At 42.3% G+C, this 5,881-nt stretch overlaps 1 pseudogene; it reads left to right on the plus strand.

Moving 5' to 3' along the window:
• Positions 1 to 941: 941 nt before the first annotated feature.
• On the plus strand, positions 942 to 5,678 carry LOC129395280 (large ribosomal subunit protein eL31-like; annotated as a pseudogene).
• The last annotated feature ends 203 nt before the right edge of the window (positions 5,679 to 5,881 follow it).

A 5,881-nucleotide genomic window follows, 5' to 3' on the forward strand; every position in this document is an offset into this window, starting at 1 on the left:
TCAGTTAGAAAGTCTGGGGCACTAGCTCACCCTGTTCCTTCCCCTGGCTCAGCATGGAATAATCAGAAGAGAACTCCCAGCTTCTGGCTTCTCTATGGAGGGGAAAACAGAAGGCTGAATCATATATCCAATGTTCAGACAAAGGTGATGGTTAACATTAGCATGCACCCCCTCACCATGTTCTCTCTCCCTGGTGCAGAGTGGAACCAGTGGGAGAAAACTTCCAATTCCTGGCTTCTCCATGGAAAGGTAAAGAGTTGGTGGGTGTGTCAAACATTCCAGCTTTTTCAGGGGCTGTATGAGGAACTGGTTTCTATCTTGCCTGTCTCAGAATGCTGACTGAATGCAAAATATTCTAGACACCTGGGGGAATCTGAGAACAAAAGAGAGGAGGGTGTCTGGCTGCTGCTCTAAAGGACCCATGGTACAGCAGACAGAGGCTGATTCAACTCAGTGGCCTTTCCTTCATGGGTAAATGGAAGAGCGAGTGGAGTGATGCATGTGTTTAATGTTCAAGATTTTCAGGAGGCTGCCTGAGGGACTGGTTACTGTCTCACCAACTCAAAGCACTGACATAATCCAGCATACATTTTTCTAGAAATGTGGGGACCACTGAGAACAAAAAAGAATTGGATGCTTTGTGGCAGCTCCAGAGAATCTGCAGTACCACACACAGACGCTAGGGGAAGCAAAAGATTATGAGCCCCTAAAAATAAGCAAGAATATTCCTCAGGTTGGTAATTTACATACACAAATTCAGAGAAGATATATCCACAGAAAATATTTGAGAGACCCCCAGAGTCTCTAGCCAGATTGATTGATAAAGGTCTTTTTCTATACAAAGCCAGAGTGTAAAGACCAGTAGAGATAGCTATTTTTTTCAAATGCACAGAAAACAGCACCAATTTATAAGCCACACAACAAAAGAGGGTAATATAACCCAATTAAAGGAACAAAATAAATCTCAGAAACCAACTCTAAAGAAATTAAGATAGCTTCCTTTCCAACTTAAACCCAGCAGAATGGCTCCCGCAAAGAAGGATGACAAGAAGAAAAAGGGCCATTCTGCCATCAACAAGGTGGTGACCTGAGGGTACACCATCAACATTCACAAGCGCATCCATGCAGTGGGCTTCAAGAAGCGTGCCCCTCGGGCACTCAAAGAGATTCGGAAATTTGCCATGAAGGAGATGGGAACTCCAGATGTGTGCATTGACACCAGGTTCAACAAAGCTGTCTGGGCCAAAGGAATAAGGAATGTCCCATACCCTACCCATGTGCGGTTGTCTAGAAAACGTAATGAGGATGAAGATTCACCAAATAAGCTCTATACTTTGGTTACCTATGTACCTGTTACCACTTTCGAAAATCTACAGACAGTCAATGTGGATGAGAACTGAATCACTGATCATCAAAAACATCAAATAAAGTTATAAAATTGAAAAAAGTAAATTAAGATAAATGAACAACCTGACCAAGAATTCAAAATAGCTGTTACAAAGATGCTCAGTGAACTCAGGAAAACTATGCATAAACAAAATGAAAATATCACCAAAAAATAGAACACATAAAAAAAGAATAAAACAGATTTTTTTTGCTGCTGAAGAATATAATAACTGAATTGAAAAATTCACTAAAGAATTTCAACAGGAGACTTGACCAAGCAGAAGAATCAATGGACTCACAGACAAGCCCCTTGAAATTATCCAGTCAGAGGAAGAAAGGAAAAAAAAAAGAGGCCAAGAATAGTGGCTCACACCTGTAATCCCAATACTTTGGGAGGCTGAGGCAGGAGGATCACTTGGGTTCAGGAGTTTGAGACCAGCCTGGGCAAGATGGTAAAACCCTGTACAAAAATTTTGTACTTTTTGTACAAAATGAAAATTAGCAGAGTTTGGTGGCACATGCCTGTAGTCCCAGCTACTTGGGGGGCTGAAGCAGGAGGATTGCTTGAGCCCAGGAGATTGAGGCTGAAGTGAGCCATGTTCACACCACTGTACTCCAGCCTGGGTGACAATGTGAGACCCTGTCTCAAGAAAAAAAGAAAAAGAAAAAAGAAAAAGAGTGAAGAACAAAGCCTAAGAGACTTACGAGACACCATCAAGCAGACCAATATACACGATAGGAATTGCAGAAGGAGAAGAGAGAGAAAGGTGGAGAAAGCCTGTTTGAAGATATAACAGACAAAAACTTCCAAAACTTGGGAAAGAAAATGGACATCCATAGTCAAGGATCCCAAAGGACTCCAACTAGGATGAAACCAATGGAGTCCACAAGACAAATTGTGATTGAATTGTGAAAAGTCAAAGATAAGAGAGTTTTCCAAGCAGCAGGTGCAAAGTGACTCATCATATACAAGGGAGTCCTCATGAAACCATCAGTAAATTTTTCAGCATAAACCTAGTAGGCCAGAAGAAAGTGGGATATATTTTCAAAGTGCTGAAAGAAAAATACTGCCAACAAAATACATTTGGCATAGCTGTCTTTCAAAAATGAAGGGGAAGGAAAGACTTTCCAAGATAAACAAAAGATGGAGGGAGCTCATTACAACTAGATTTGCCTTAGAAGAAATGCTAAAGGGAATCCTTAAAGGTGAAATGAAAGGATGGTAAATAGCAAGGTGAAACCGTATGAAAGTATAAAGCTCTCTGTTAAAGGTAAATATTTAGACAAATACATATTACTGTGATATTGCTATGGTGATGCAGAAATCACTTTTAGTTCTGGTATAGATGTTAAAAGATAAAAGTATAAGAATTAACTACAAAATATAAAAAGATGTAATTTGTGACATTAATATCAGAAAGTGTGGGGGGATAAGTAAAAAGGTACAGCTTTTATATGTGACTGAATTTAAGATATTATCAGTTTAAAATATATTGTTATAACTATAAGATATCTTAGGTAAGTCCCATGGTAACCACAAAAAAAGTAACTATAGAAGATATAGAAAAGAAAATGAGAAAAGAATCAAAGCATGTACTACAAAAAGTCAACAAAACACAAAAGAAGAGAGAAAGAGAAGAAACGAGGCTCAAAACTCTCCGTAAGACAGACCAGGCACAGCAGTCACGCCTGTAATCCCTGCACTTTTTGCGAGGCTGAGGCAGGAGGATCACTTGAGGCCAGGAGTTTCAGATCAGCCCAAACAACACGGCAAGACCCCATCTTTTAAAAAGTTAAAAAAAAAAATAGGACACAGGGGTGGAGCCAAGATGGCTGAATAGGAACAGCTCCAGTCTACAGCTCCCAGAGTGAGAGATGCAGAAGACAAATGATTTCTGCATTTCCAACTGAGGTACTGGGTTGATCTCAATGGGGAGTGCCAGACAGTGGGTGCAGCGCACCGTGCATGAGCCAAAGCATGGCGAGGCATCACCTCACCCGGGAAGCCCAGGGGGTGGGGGAATTCCCTTTCCTAGTCAAAGAAAGGTGTCACAGATGGCACCTGGAAAATCGGGTCACTCCCACCCTAATACTGTGCTTTTCCAAAGGGCTTAATGAACGGCACACCAGGAGATTACATCCTGCACCTGGCTAGGAGGGTCCTACGGCCACAGAGCCTCGCTCATTGCTAGCACAGCAGTCTGAGATCAAACTGCAAGGTGGCAGCGAGGCGGGGGGAGGAGCACCCGCCACTGCCCAGGATTCAGTAGGTAAACAAAGCAGCCAGGAAGCTTGAACTGGGTGGAGCCCACCACAGCTCAAGGAGGCCTGCCTGCCTCACTAGGCTCCACCTCTGGGGGCAGGGCACAGACAAACAAAAGACAGCAATAATCTCTTCACACTTAAATGTCCCTGTCTGACAGCTTTGAAGAGAGTAGTGGTTCTCCTAGAATGCAGCTTGAGATCTGAGAACGGGCAGACTGCCTCCTCAAGTTGGTCCCTGACCCCCGGGTAGCCAAACTGGGAGGCACCCCCGAGTACGGGCAGACTGACACGTCACAGAGCCGGGTACTCCTCTGAGACAAAACTTCCAGAGGAACGATCAGGCAGCAGTATTTGCTGTTCACCAATATCCGCTGTTCTGCAGCCACCGCTACTGATACCCAGGCAAACAGGGTCTGGAGTGGACCTCCAGTAAACTCCAACAGACCTGCAGCTGAGGGTCCTGACTGTTAGAAGGAAAACTAACAAACAGAAAGGACATCCACACCAAAAACCCATCTGTAGGTCACCATCATCAAAGACCAAAGGTAGATAAAACCACAAAGATGGGGAAAAAACAGAGCAGAAAAATCGGAAACTCTAAAAATCACAGCGCCTCACCTCTTCCAAAGGAATGCAGCTCCTCACCAGCAATGGAACAAAGCTGGATGGAGAATGACTTTGACAAGTTGAGAGAAGAAGGCTTCAGAAGATCAAACTACTCCAAGCTAAAGGAGGAAGTTCGAACCAATGGCAAAGAATTTAAAAGCTTTGAAAAAAACTTAGACCAATGGATAACTAGAATAACCAATGCAGAGGAGTCCTTAAAGGACCTCATGGAGCTGAAAACCATGGCACAAGAACTACGTGACGAACGCACAAGCCTCAGTAACCGATGCGATCAACTGGAAGAAAGGGTATCAGTGATGGAAGACAAAATGAATGAAATGAAGAGTGAAGAGAAGTTTAGAGAAAAAAAGAATAAAAAGAAACGAACAAAGTCTCCAAGAAATATGGTACTATGTGAAAAGACCAAATCTACATCTAATTGGTGTACCTGAAAGTGATGGGGAGAATGGAACCAAGGTGGAAAACACTCTGCAGGATTTTATCCAGGAGAACTTCCCCAATCTAGCAAGGCAGGCCAATATTCAAATTCAGGAAATACAGAGAATGCCACAAAGATACTCCTCGAGCAGAGCAACTCCAAGACACATAATTGTCCTATTCACCGAAGTTGAAATGAAAGAAAAAATGTTAAGAGCAGCCAGAGAGAAAGGTCGGGTTACCCACAAAGGGAAGCCCCTCAGACTAACAGCTGATCTCTCTGCAGAAACCCTACAAGCCAGAAGAGAGTGGGGGCCAATATTCAACATTCTTAAAGAAAAGAATTTGCAACCCAGAATTTCATATCCAGCCAAACTAAGCTTCATAAGTGAAGGAGAAATAAAATCCTTTACAGACAAGCAAATGCTGAGAGATTTTGTCACCACCAGGCCTCCCCTAAAAGAGCTCCTGAAGGAAGCACTAAACATGGAAAGGAACAACCAGTACCAGCCACTGCAAAAACATGCCAAATTGTAAAGACCATCAAGGCTAGGAAGAAACTGCATCAACTAATGAGCAAGATAACCAGCTAACATCATAATGACAGGATCAAATTCACACAAAACAATACTAACCTTAAATGTAAATGGGCTAAATGCTTCAATTAAAAGGCACAGACTGGCAAATTGGATAAACAGTCAAGACCCATCAGTTTGCTGTCTTCAGGAAACTCATCTCACATGCACAGACACACATAGGCTCAAAATAAAGGGATGGAGGAAGATCTACCAAGCAAATGGAAAACAAAAAAAGGCACGGGTTGCAATCCTAATCTCTGATAAAACAGATTTTAAACCAACAAAGATCAAAAGAGACAAAGAAGGCCATTACTAATGGTAAAGGGATCAATTCAACAAGAACTAACTAACCTAAATATATATGCACCCAATACAGGAGTACCCAGATGCATAAAGCAAGTGCTTAGTGACCTACAAAGAGACTTAGACTCCCACACAATAATAATGGGAGAATTTAACACCCCACTGTCAATATTAGACAGATCAACGAGACAGAAAGTTAACAAGGATATCCAGGAATTGAACTCAGCTCTACACCAAAGAGACCTAATAGACATCTACAGAACTCTCCACCCCAAATCAACAGAATATACATTTTTTCAGCACCA

This window comes from Pan paniscus, chromosome X (assembly GCF_029289425.2).
Source record: "Pan paniscus chromosome X, NHGRI_mPanPan1-v2.0_pri, whole genome shotgun sequence".
Lineage (NCBI taxonomy): Eukaryota > Metazoa > Chordata > Mammalia > Primates > Hominidae > Pan > Pan paniscus.